At 40.9% G+C, this 14,386-nt stretch overlaps 1 pseudogene; it reads right to left on the bottom strand.

Annotated features, from left to right (window-relative positions):
* Positions 1-1,242: 1,242 nt before the first annotated feature.
* Positions 1,243-2,192, bottom strand: LOC100413826 (dynein light chain 1, cytoplasmic pseudogene; annotated as a pseudogene).
* Positions 2,193-14,386: the final 12,194 nt, after the last annotated feature.

The raw sequence follows: 14,386 nt of genomic DNA, 5'->3' as shown, positions 1-14,386 counted from the left end.
TCAAACTCCACAGCTTCTGCACAGAAAAAGAAACAGTCATTAGAGTGAATCAGCAACCAACAGAATGGGAAAACATTTTTGCAGTATACCCATCTGACAAAGGGCTGACATCCAGAACTTACAAAGAACTAAAACAGATTTACAGGAAAAAAACCAAACAAGCCCATTCAAAAATGGGCAAAGGATATGAACAGACACTTTACAAAAGAAGACATACATGAGGCCAACAAACATATGAAAAAATGCTCATCATCACTGTTCATCAGAGAAATGCAAATCAAAACCACATTGAGATACTATCTCACGCCAGTTAGAATGGCGATCATTAAAAAATCTGGAGACAACAGATGCTGGAGAGGATGTGGAGAAATAGGAACACTTTTACACTGCTGGTGGGAGTGTAAATTAGTTCTACCATTGTGGAAGACAGTGTGGTGATTCCTCAAGGACCTAGAAATAGAAATTCCATTTGACCCAGCAATCCCATTGCTTGGTATATATCCAAAGGACTATAAATCGTTCTACTATAAGGACACATGCACATGAATGTTCATTGCAGCACTGTTTACAATAGCAAAGACCTGGAACCAACCCAAATGTCCATTGATGTTAGACTGGACTGGGAAAATTTGGCACATATACACCATGGAATATTATGCAGCCATCAAAACGATGAGTTTGTGTCCTCTGTAGGGACATGGATGAATCTGGAGAATGTCATCCTCAGCAAACTGACACAAGAACAGAAAATGAAATGCCGCATGTTCTCACTCATAGGTGGGTGATGAACAATGAGAACACATGGACACAGGGAGGGGAGCACTACACACTGGGGTCTACTGGGGGGAATAGGGGAGGGACAGTGGGGGGGGAAGTTGGGGAGGGATACCATGGGGAGAAATGCCAGATGTGGGTGAAGGGGAGGAAGGCAGCAAATCACACTGCCATGTGTGTACCTATGCAACTATCTTGCATGTTCTGCACATGTACCCCAAATCCTAAAATGCAATAATTTAAAAAAAAACCCTGAAATATCTTAAAGGTGGGCCAAAAAAATCTGAAAAAAAATCCTTGCATTTATAAACCGAAAAATTTTTAAATAAAAAATAAGTTTAAATATAAAATACAAATATGTATAAATAATAAATAAAATTTTTTAAAAAAGAAGCAAAGGTGATCTTACCTAGAGATGGAAAGGAAAAAAAACTCAAAAGAAAGAAACTAAGATAGTGGCTCTTAAACTTTTATTTATTTATTTCACATCTGCAACATTTATTTTTTAAAGGAATGGATTTTGAGAGAAAACAATGTGGCCCAAAAATATGGAATAGAAAATAAATACAAATGTAGGCTATTTTGCTAATTGTTTTATAACCACAACAAACTAGTACAGAGAATGCCCTGTACAAAACACAAAGTTTCAAACATCAAGGTGTTCCCTTAGCAAGGCTGAAAATTTCAGTCTCCGGTATTTGGAATTTAGGCTGCAGTCCCTGTTTTTGGATGGATCACTGGGTGTGTGGCACAACAGTCCATGCTTTTTTTTTTTTTAAATGAGATGGAGTCTCACTCTGTTGCCCAGGTTGGAGTACAATGGCCTGATCTCAGCTCAATGCAACCTCCACCTCCCAGGTTCAAGTGATTCTCCTGCCTCAGCCTCCCGAGTAGCTGGGATTACAGGTGTGCACCACCATGCCCGGCTAATTTTTGTATTTTTAGTAGAGATGGGGTTTCACCATGTTGGCCAGGCTGGTCTTGAACTCCTGACCTCAGGTGATCCGCCCGCCTTGGCCTCCCAAAGTGCTGGGATTACAGGCGTGAGCCACCACACCTGGCCTTTTCAGTCCATGCCTTTAACCAGATTTGAACAGAAGAATGGCCACTTGGCCCAGGTAGAAGTAGATGAAGTGTTTGGTTTCATGTGTCACATAACTACCGAAGTTCCTCCCCACGATGCAATGCCAGGTAGGATTGTACTTCTTATCAAATTCCTTCTTGATATGAGCCGCAATGTCCTTCTCTATGTTGTATTTCTCCAGCGCCTGAGTAGCGCTCTCCACCGAGTCCTGTTGCATCTCTTCCGACATGTCCGCATTTTTGATCACAGCCTTTCAGTCACACATGGTTACCGTGGAGAAGGGGGCTGGCTGACAGCAACAGTCTCCTGGAGGAGGTGCTAGCACTGCTCAGTCACGGCTTGAGCTGCTATTGCTATCGAAGCCGTGGTGCATCTCTCTTAAACTTTTAGCATAAAAATATAGACAAGCGTAACTGTGGCCCAAGTCAAAAAGGCCCATTCCTGGGCTCCACCTGCAGAGATTCTGATTCCGGATTAGAATCTGGACCCAGGAATCTGGGTCTCATACAGCTGCTGTACTGGTTTTGGTGATTGGATGCCAAATGAAAAATCCTGTGGTTTGGGGTTGGAAGGGAGAGGGGGAGATCATGAAACCTCAGGTCTTCTTAGCCAAAGCTTTGATGGCTCTGTTCTGCCAGACAGCTGGGCATGTCAGGGTTGAGGAAACATTATTTGTCTTAAACAATTAACTGGTTTGTGACTAAATGGGAAGGCTCTTTGGTGTTGTTCACCCAGAGCTTTCTTAGGGAAGGAAAAGAAAAGCTCATGACCACAGCCTGGGGTCTGCATCCCCAGAACAGCACCATTCCCGCCAGGACTGAGAACTGAGATGTTATTCTCCCCTAGAAACACGAACAAGCTCTGCTGAGCCCCAGCCCTTCATGACATTAGTCTTGCCTCCTGCGCCTTTATTTTTCCCACATGAGCCTAATTCATTATCTCGTTCTTTTTAACAGAGGATTTTACCATTCAGAGAGGAGTGGAAGACCTCTTTGGGAGCATACACAGTAACATTTTTGGATCCTGTTTATTTTATAATTTTGCATGTAAAAAGCAGGCAAATAGATAAAACACATATCATCTATTTTTCCCCTCCATGTTCTTTCTTACCAACAGAGTTCACATTAAAACTAGAGAAATGATATTTTTAAAATCCCCAAGTGGCGGGCACAGCTAACAGGCAATGGAAAATGGCATAAACACTCCCCACCTACCAATACATCCACAGGCCACATGGCATGGACACCCCACAACACACACTCACACCCTCCAACTGTTTCATATTTCTTTTAAAAATGTACTTTTTTTCTGTCACGCACATTCTCATGTTCTCTCACTCCCAACTTTGTAATGAAGCCCACCTTTTATTTGGTCAGGATCTTAATTAAGGATTTTACCACAAGATGATCAGATTTCATCATACAAGATGCTCCTAGTGAAAGATCGCTACAATAAAAGGTCTCAACACAAACAAACATGAAGCAACCTTCCGATTGATTAGTCAGCCCCACTCTGCAGATGGTCTTTGTGGGCTTAATAAAAAAGTAGGTTCAGGCTGAAGACCTTGGATATACAAACGGGCTAAACAAACATCAATTTGTCTACCAAAATGCCTCTGAATCACAAATGAGTAAAATCAAGTTGTCTTGGAATCTGAGTTATTTGGCTTTAAACTTGGCTAGCAGCACCATTAACTATTGATCGGTTAATTTACAATGGTTTAGAACAAGACTTTGACAGAAGGTACTAGAGCTTTGACCAGAAAGTCAATAAGCCTTTTATAAAACAACCTTAGCCGTGTATTATACATATGCTCACTGGCAAGACTTCATCTGGGGCATTTCTCAGTCAGGCTTGCATTCACTGACTATTCATAATATTGAAGACCTCCTATTCAACCCAGGGCATTTAAATTTCTAATTATCTGACCATGATACATTACCTTGATACTGATGACTCAGTACTCTGTGCCTCTCTAATGGACTAATAAAAAGGGAGGGCAAATGATTTTCATATGTTTCCTTTTCTAGGAAATGAATGAGACACTTTTGCTGCAATGCTTGTGTTCAAAGTTTATTTTAAAACCAGAGTAATTGAAAAACATTTCTCTATTTGGAAAATCTAATGGAAACGTTCTTATGCTAGAGCAGAAGCATGAGTAAGCTTGATGGGGCAAGCGATGGAAGGACCACAGCGACTTGAAACTGGGGACACCAGGAACAAGCAAACAGAAATACACCGTGTGTCCTGGGCAGCAGGTCCTTAGCAAGTGTTTGTTTTCACTCAGCCCTTCCTTCATTTTCAGTCTTACTTTTCTTTTGCCCACCAGACTCCTTGTCTCTTTGTTGACAGGAGGCCATCCAGGGTCTAGCTTTTTATAGGCCAAGAGTCCTGAAAGATTGACTTCCATCATTACCATGTTTTGGACAGAAGCTTATTTCACTGGGCTGAAGATTCTGCAAGTCGGAGGAGTATGTGCATGACAAGCAACAGGAGTTTTTGGACATCTGGAGGCTTAGTTCCAACATGACCTTAACTGTGCCCTCAGTGCCACCTTCATCTGCTCAGTGTAGTCTGCAAATGAGCCTCTTCTGTGGACCACTGATCCTTGAGAAATCTTTTCAGATAGTTTATGAAAAGATGATGCAAATTATTAACAAATATATGAATAATAAGCCTGTGCTCTCATCAGCAATTAAAGAACAGCAGGTTGAATCAAAATTAAGATATGTGTGTGTGTGTTTGAATAAATTTGAGAAAAACCCTTAATGATTACAATGCTAGTGTTCCAGTTAGAATGCTTAGGCTCCAATAACAACCCAAAAGCAAACTTCTGAAACAGTGTGTGTAATATATCATTTCACATACAAAGAAGTCCCGGGGAAGGGCAGCTCCTGAGTTGGTTAATTTGGGGTTCGACAGCATTATCATCTCTCTTCCTTCACTGGTTTTACTTTCAGGTTGTAATGGTTCAAGGTGTCTGTGCATACATAACCACGTGCTACATACAAAAGGAGACTGTTCCGGTCTATGTTTAAGAATAAAAAACATCTACCTAATAAACATCACAGTTTATCTCATTAGCCAGAATTGGGTCACATGCCCATCTTTAAACCAATCTCTGGCAAGAAAAATGAGATGAATAAATTTGGCTTAGACTGATAAGGATTTATTCTCAGAGGAAGCATGGACATCTGAACAAATCAAGCCTCTAATAACAGGGAAAAGGGAGAAATAATGACTCTTGGGTAGGCAACCTGTAGTGTTTGCTCTGGCTGCCAAGGATATAGTGAAATGGGCCACATGCAGCTGATAGATATTCTGGAAAGTAACTTTGCATTATATACTAGGATACTTAAAAGTGTCTATACACTTTGACAAAGTAATTTCACTTCTAGAAATAAAGCTTATGGAAGGTGAGCCCAAATGTAGATAAAGCTTTGTGCTCAGAGTTGTTCATTGTAGCACTTTATAAAGGAATGAAGGAAGGAAGGAGAGAGGGAGGGAGGAAAAGGGAAGGAGATAAAGAGAAAGAAAGAGAAGGAAGGAAGAGATGGAGGGAGGGGAAGGAATGGAGGGAGGGGAAGGAAAGGAGGGAGGGAGGGAAGGAAGGGAAGGAGGAAGGGAGGGAGAAAGGAAGCAAGGAAGGAAGGAGGGAAGATAGGGAGGGAGGGAAGGAAGAAAAGAAAGAGATGGACAGAAGGAAGGATGGAACAAAAGATGGAAGGAAGGACGGACAGAAAGAAGGAAGGAAGAACTTAAGAATCTAATAATAAGGAGTTAAAGATTACAGTACATCTGTTTGATTAACTACTCTTTGGTATTTTATTTTAATATATACTTTTTTAGAGACAGCGTCTCACTACGTTGCCCAGGTGAACTTGAACTCTTAGGCTTATGTGAGCCTCCCATGCAGATGTCTATTCTTAAACATAGACCTCCATACGGCTGTGTGCCGTAGCACGTGGCTTCTCCAGCATTTTAAAACGATGTTTACAAAGAGTTTTTAAGAACATGGCAAAATGCTCATATTACAGTGCTAAGCAAGGAAAGCAGGATGTGAAGTTGTATACATAAAATTCTATGTAAGATATTAATAACAACTAGCTTCTCAACATCCACTACAAGCTGGGAACTTACACACTGTCTCTAACCCTGACAGCAACTCTGAAATGTAGGTATTCTTATGTCTGGTTTGCAAATGAGACAACTAAAGCTAAAAGATGGTCAGTAGGTTTCCAGAGGCACTGAGATATCAAATGGTGGAACAGGGGATTTGAATCTAGGCCTCTCTGGCTGTTTGAAACACAATCTCACAATTAGAAGCAAACTTTTTTCTTTCCCCTTTGTTCTGTTCTCCCTTCTCTGCAGCTGATGGATATGATGAATAAAATATCCTCAAGTTCAGCTAATGAATATGTCATGTTTAGGAAGTGCAAACATTCGCAAATATTTAGTGAAGTGCAATCGAATAAGGACAATGGGAAATGAGAGGGGCTGGGGTGGGGCAAGCAGATAGGAAAGTGAGAAGGTGGAAAGATAGGTGACTGGAGTGACTACTGAGAACTTGGAAGTGACTCCCTGATGTTTCTTTCAGGTGAAATGGTTCTCCAAGTGCCTCATACACAGTACGTGGTACACAGGCCTCATGGTCAAGGACGATGCACACCAATTCACAAAGACCCTCTCTCAGGACTCAGATGTTTATTTAGATGTTGGAGCCCAGCCTGATTCACATGCTAATCAGAAATCTCTTCTACCAGGGCCTGCCCCATCAGGAGAGGGTACGATCACAGGAATAAAGGTAGTGATAGATACATCTGTGAAAGAAGTGGGTGGGGAGCCAACACATTGGAAGTCACACATTATTTCATAGAATAAAATTCACAGGCCCAAGATAAGGGTCTACTTGCAACTAATAAGTGAAAAAATATGAAATAAGGAGAAAATAAAAGGAATGACTATCTTCTGACATTTGCTTCTGTGGTTTTTCACTTCTACCTCTGCTGTTAAGAACCCAGTTGTGTACAGTGGCTGAAGACACAGTCTGTTGCTGCAGAATTTAAATATAGACATACTTTGTTTTCATATTTATACTGTGACCAAGAGAATCCTAAGTCAGACCTCAGCCTTATATTTTTGCTACCATTTCCACACAGGAGGTGAAAACCCTGCTGTCACGGTGCTGGGTTATGGAATAATTAATATCCACAAGTCCTCTGGCTCCCTTGTTTGTATAAGAAACACAAGAATAAAACAACCATGCAAGAATAATGAGCATCACAGCTGATTTTGGAAAGCCCATTAAAATAACAAATCTGCAATGTCTTCAACAAAAATCACTGGAGATAAGAATCATACAGAGGACTGTTTCTTTTTCAAGAAACAATGTATAGTGTTGCTTTTTTTAAAAAGCTGGGGTTTTTAAAAACTCGTTTAGTCTTTCATTTATTATTTTCAGGTTTATTTACTATGCCTGATATGTTATATCTAGCAGTACATTAAATACGGGAAGAGAAGAAATTCTCGTGTGGCAAAATCATCCACTTGGACATTTTTACATGGTTTGTCTGTGCAAGATTCCCAGTCAGCCCTGAGCAGGTAGCACGCCACCCTGGTATCCCAGTTCCTTTGCCTGAAATCCTTGATCTCTATAGCCTTCCCCAGTCATCACCCCAGATGTCATGAGAAGCAGCCAGACAGCTCTAGGGCTCCCTACTGAAAGCCCAAGGAAAAATTCTTTGGTGTTTAGGCAAGCAAGATTACTTCTGGGCTCCAAACTCTAGAGGGTCTCTCTATTCTTGCCCTTGAAGGAGCTTTCCCTGGGCTAGAGAAGGTCCTTGCTAGGAGGAGACCCAGGGCTGGGGGCTTGCTGACGCAAGATGGCAACCAGAAGAGCTGGAAAGAAAGAGCTGAGAAGAAAGAAAAACGAGGCTTGAGGAACTTGCCAAAAGCAGAAGGCGTGAGACAGATCCACCTTCAAATCCAAGGGGGCACATTTAGGGCCAGGAGTAGGAAACAAGGCTAAAAGGTCAAGAGTCACCACATAGTCGGAGGGGCCAAGATGACCAATTGGAAGGAGCTACGGTCTGCTGCACTCAGGAGAGGAATGAAAGGAGCAAGTGAATTCAGCACCTTCAACTGAAATAGCCACGTTCTCACACTGAAACTGACTAAGCAAACAACTCTATCCATGGTGAATGAAGAAAAGCAGGTCAGAGTGAAGGCCCACCCTAGAGTGGCACGGAGTCAAAGGAACCTTCACCCCTAGCCAAGGGAAGGGTGAGTGACTGTGCAACCCTGCCTGGGAAACCATGCTTCTCCCATGGATACTCACAACCTGTAGATGAGGAGATCCCTTATGAGCCCACTCCGCCAGGGCCTTGGGTCCAATACACACACAGAGTTGTGTGAAGTCTCAGCAGAGCAGCTGCTCAGGCACACACAGACCCAGGAGTTTTATATATTCTGGTTCCCTGTTCTCCAGCAAAGTGGGAGCTCTGTAGGTACATATCCCTAGGAAGGGGGCTGAGTCCAGAGAGTCAAGCAGCATTGTTCTGCAGGCCCTATTTCCATGGCACCTCACAAGTTAAAACCCACTGGCTTGGAATTCCAGCTAGCCAATGGCAACAGGCTGGAGTCTGGGACTGAGATCCCCGGGGGAAGGGGTGGTCACCAGATCTGCAGTTTGGTAGACTCAGTCATTCCAGCCTGCCTGCTTTAGAGAATACAAATGATTCAGGAGAGAAAGGGTGCCCCATAGTGCAGCACAGATGCCTTGCCAGATTGTGGCCAGACTGTTTCTTTAAGTGGGACCCAATCCCTTCCTCCTCACAGGGCAGGACCTTCCCGTGTGAGCTTCAGCCACTCCAGCAAGGGCTCTACTCCCTAAGGGTTCTAGCTCCCTAAGATGGAGCTCTCTGGGGAAGGGCCAGCTGCCATCTCTACAGTTCAATCAACTCAGTTATACTAGCTCACTGGCTTTGGAGAAGACAAACAGTATGAAGAAGCATCCCCCCAGCAATGCAGCACACCTGCTCTACCAAAAAGCAGCTGGACTGCCTCCTCAAGCAGGTTCTCCATCTTATTTCTCCCGACTGGGTGAGACCTTCCAACAGTGGTCTTCAGATACCTCTTATAGGGGCATTTGGGCTGGCAACAGGTCAGTATCCCCCTGGGCTGGAGCTTCCAAAGGAAGGAGCAGGCTGCCATCTGTGCTGTTTTGTAGCCTTCAGATCCAAGGGGACACATTTAGGGCCAGGAGCAGAAAACCAGACTAAAAGGTCAAGAGTCACCACATCATGGGAGGGGCCAAGATGACCAATTAGAACTAGCTACAGTCTTTAGGGGTGGGAAAAACCAAGGCAACTAGGATCTGGAACAGACCACAGCAAACCACAGTAGCCCTATGGAGGGGTGGCCTGACTGTTAAAAGAAAAGCAAACAGAAAACAGCCACAACATTAACAAAAAAGAGCCCATAAAAACCCTATTCAAAGGTCAGCAACCTCAAAGCTCAAAGGTAGATAAGCTCACAAAGATGAGGAAGAATCCACTCAAAAGAGTGCCTTTTCTTCTCCAGATGACCATAGTACCTCTCCAGCAAGGGCACAGAATTGGGCTGAGGCTGTGATGGCTGAAGTGACAGAAGTAGGCTTCAGAAGGTGGGTAATAATGAACTTCTCTGAGCCAAAAGAGAATGTTATAACCAAGTGCAAAGAAGCTAAGAACCACAGTAAAACAATACGGGAGCTGATAACCAGAAGAGTCAGTTTAGAGAGAAACAAAACTGACCTGATGGAGCTGAAAAATACAACACAAGAACTCCACAATGCAATAAAAAGTATCAGAATAGACCAAGTGGAGAAAAGAATCTCAGATCTTGAAGACCATCTTTCTGAAATAAGACAGGCAGACAAGAAAAGAGAATGAAGAGGAATGACCAAAGCCTCTGAGAAAAATGGAATTTTGTAAAACAACTGAACCCATGACTTATTAGAATGACTGACAGAGACAGGGAGAATGGAGCCAAGTTGAAAAACATACTTTAGGATATCATCCAGGAGAACTTCCCCAACCTAGCAAGACAGACCAACATTCAAATTCAGGAAATGCAGAGAATCCCAGTAAGATACTTCATGAGAAGATCATCCCTAAGACACACAGTGATCAGATTTTCCATGGTCAAAATAAAAGAATAAACATTAAGGGCAGCCAGAGAGAAAGGCTCGGTCATCTACAAAGGGAAGCCCATCAAACTAACAGTGCACATCTCAGCAAAAACCCTATAAACCAGAAGAGATTTGGGGCCAATATTCAACTTTTTTTCTTTTCTTTCTTCTTCTTCTCCTTCTTTTTTTTTTTTTTTTTTTTTTTTTAAAGAAAGATCCTCACTCTTTCACCTGAGCTGGAGTGCAATGGCATGATTTCAGCTCACTGCAACCTTTGCCTCCTGGGTTAAAATGATTCCTGTGCCTCAGCCTCTCGAGTAGCTGAGACTGCAGATGCATGCCACCATGCCCAGCTAGTTTTTGTATTTTTAGTAGAGACAGGGTTTCACCATGTTGGCCAGGCTGCTCTGGAACTTCTGGCCTCCTGCCCCTGCCTCCCAAAGTGCTGGGATTACAAGCATGAGCCACCACACCCATCATCAACATTCTTAAAGAAAAGAATTTCCAACCCAGAATTTCATATCTGGCCAAACTAAGCTTCATGAGCAAAGGAGAAATAAGACCATTTTCAGACAGGCAAATGCTGAGGGAACTCGTCACCACCAGGTCTGCCTTGCAAATGCTCCTGAAGGAAGCACTAAATATGCAAAGAAAAACTGTTACCAGCCACTACAAAAACACACTGAAGTACACAGACCAGTGACACTATAAAGCAACCAAATAGACAAGCCTGCAAAATAACCAGCTAGCATCCTGATGACAGGATCAAATTCACACATAACAATACCAGCCTTAAAAGTAAATAGGCTAAATGACTAGAATGGCAAGCTGGATAAAGAGTCAAGACCCATTGGTATGCTGTCTTTAAGAGACTCATCTCATGTGCAAAGACACACATAGGCTCAAAATAAAGAGATAGAGAAAATTTACCAAGGAAATGAAAAACAGAAAAAGCAGGGGTTGCAATGCTAGTTTTTGAAACACACACACACACACACATACACACACACACACACACACACACATACAACACAAAACAAAAAACAGAGTTTAAACCAGAAAAGATAAAACAATATAAAGAAGGACTGTACATAATGGTAAAGAGTTTAATTCAATAAGAAAACCTAACTATCCTAAATATATATGCACTGAAGACAGGAGCACCGAGATTTATAAAGCAAGTCCTTAAAGACCTACAAAGAGACTTAGACTCCCACACAATAATAGTGAGAGACTTTAACACATCACTGACAATATTAGACAGATCACTGAGACAGAAAATTAACCAAGATATTCAGGACCTGAACTCAGCTCTAGATCAAGTAGACTTGATAGATATCTACAGAACTCTCCACCCTAAAACAACAGAATATATATTTATTCTCATCACCACATGGCACTTACTCAAAAATTGAACACATAATTGGAAGTAAAACACTTCCCAGAAAATGCAAAAGGACTGAATTAATAACAGTATCCCAGACCACAGTGCAATCAAATTAGGACTCAAGATTAAGAAATTCACTCAAAACCAAACAACTACATGGAAATTCAACAACTGGCATCTGAACGACCCTTAAGTAAATAATAAAATTAAGGCAGAAATCAAGTTCTTTGAAACTAATGAGAACAAAGAGAGAATGTACCAGAATCTCTGGGACACAGCTTAAGCAGTGTTAAGAGGGAAATTTATAGCACTAAATGCCCACATCAAAAAGCTAGAAAGATCTCAAGTTAACAACCTAACATCTTAACTAAAAGAACTAGAGAAACAAGAACAAACAGACTCCAAAGCTAGCAGAAGACAAGAAATAACCAAGATCAGAGCTGAATTGCAGGAGACAAAGACATGAAAAACTCTTTAAAAAAATCAGTAAATCCAGGAGCCATTTTCTGGAAAAAAATTAATAGACTGCTAGCTAAACTAATAAAAAAGAAAAGAGAGAAGAATCAAATAAACACAATCAGAAATGATAAGAGGGATATCACCACTGAACCCACAGAAATACCAACAACAGTCAGATAATAGTATAAACACTTGTATGCACATAAACTAGAAGAAATGGATAAATTCCTCGACATATACACCCTCCTGAGATGGAGCCAGGAAGAAACTGAATCCCTAAATTGACCAATAATGTATTCTGAAATTGAGGCAGTAATAAATAGGTTGCTAACCACACACACACACACACACACACACCCACACAAACACACAGGCCCAGGACCAGATGGATTCACAGCAGAATTCTTCCAGAGATACAAAGAAGTGCTGGTACCATCTTTACTAAAACTATTCCAAAAAATTGAAAAGGAGAGACTCCTACCTAACTCATTCTATGAGGCCAGCATCATCCTGATACCAAAACCTGGCAGAGATAAACAAAAAAAGAAAACTTCAGGTTAATATCCTTGGATGAACATTGATACAAAAATTCTCAATAAAATGCTTGTAAACTGAATCCAGCAGCACATCAAAAAGCTTATCCAGCACAATCAAGTTGGCTTCACACCTGGGAGTCAAGGTTGGTTCAACATGTGCAAATCAACAAATTTGATTTATCACATAAACAAAACTAAAGACAAAAAAATGCATAATTATCTCAAAAGATACAAAAAGGCCTTCAATAAAATTAAACATCCCTTCATGTTAAAAACTCTATATAAACTAGGTATTGAAGGAACATACCTCAAAATAATAAGAACCATTTATGACAAACCCACTGGAAGCATTCCCCTTGAAAACCAGCACAAGACAAAGATACCCTCTCTCACTACTCCTATTCAACATAGTACTGGAAGTTCTGGCCAAGGCAATCAGGCAACAGAAAGAAACAAAGGGCATTCAGATAGGAAGAAAGGACGTAAAACTGTTTGCAAGTAACATGATCCTATATCTAGAAAACCACTGTCTCAGCCAAAAAGCTTCTTCAGCTGATAATCAACTTCAGCAAAGTCTCAGGATACAAAATCGATATGCAAAAATCACTAGCATTTCTATATACCAACAATAGGTGAGCAGAGGGCCAAATCATGAATGAACTCCCATTCACAATTGTTACAAGAAGAAGAAAATACCTAGGAATACAGTTAACGAGGAAAGTAAAGGACTTCTTTAAGGAGAACTGCAAACCACTGCTCAAAGAAATCAGAGAGGACACAAACAAATAGAAAAACATTCTATGCTCACAGATAGGAAAAATCAGTATTGTGAAGATGGCCATACTGCCCAAAGTAATTTATAAACTCAATGCTTTCCAATTAAATTAATCCAACAGTCTTCACAGAATTAGAAAAAAAAATTTGGAAATTCATACGGAACCAAAGAAAGCCTGAATAGCCAAGACAATTCTAAGCAAAAAGAATGAAGAACAAGAAGAGACAAACAGACCAATGGAAGAGAATAAAGAACTTAGAAAGAAGACCACATACCTACTACAACCATCTGATCTTCAACAAACCTAATAAAATCAAGCAATGGGGAAAATATTCCCTATGTAATAAATGGTGCTGGGAGAACTGTCTAGCCAAATGCAGAAAATGAAACTGGACCCCTTTTTTATACCATATACAAGAATTAACCAAAATGAATTAAAGACTCACAGGCAAGACTCAAAAACTATAAACACCCTAGAAGAAAATCTAGGCAATACCATTCAGAACATAGCATGGGCAAACCTTTCATAAACAAAATGCCAAAAACAATTGCAACAAAAGCAAAAAATTGACAAATGAAGTCTAATTAAATCAAAGAGCTTCTGCACAGCAAAAGAAATCATTATCAGAGTGAATAGACAACCTACAGAATGGGAGAAAATGTTTGCAATCTATCCATCTGACAAAGGGCTAATATCCAGAGTCTGGAGGGAATTTAAATTTATAAGAAAAGAAAAAGCACATTAAAAAGTGGGCAAAGGACATGAACAGATACTTCTCAAAAGAAGATATACATGCGGCCAACAAATATATGAAAAAAAAGCTCAACATTACTGATCACTAGAGAAATGCAAATCAAAACCATAATGAGATATGGTCTTATCCCACTCAGAATGACAATTATTAAAAAGTCAAACAACAGATATTGGCATAGTTGTGGAGAAAAAGAAACACTTATCACACTGTTGGTGGGAGTGCAAATTAGTTCAACCATTGTGGAAGACAGTGTGGCAATTCCTCAAAAACCTAGAGGTAGATGACCATTTACCCAGCAATCCTATCATTGGCTATATATCTAAAGAAATACAAGTCATTCTATTATAAAGACACATGCATGTATATGTTCATTAAAGCACTAGTCATGATAGCAAGGACATGGAATCAACCCGAATGCCCATCAATGACAGACTGGACAAAGAAAA

Source organism: Callithrix jacchus, chromosome 8 (genome assembly GCF_049354715.1).
Source record: "Callithrix jacchus isolate 240 chromosome 8, calJac240_pri, whole genome shotgun sequence".
NCBI lineage: Eukaryota > Metazoa > Chordata > Mammalia > Primates > Cebidae > Callithrix > Callithrix jacchus.
This window is presented reverse-complemented; position numbering and strand designations above follow the sequence as displayed.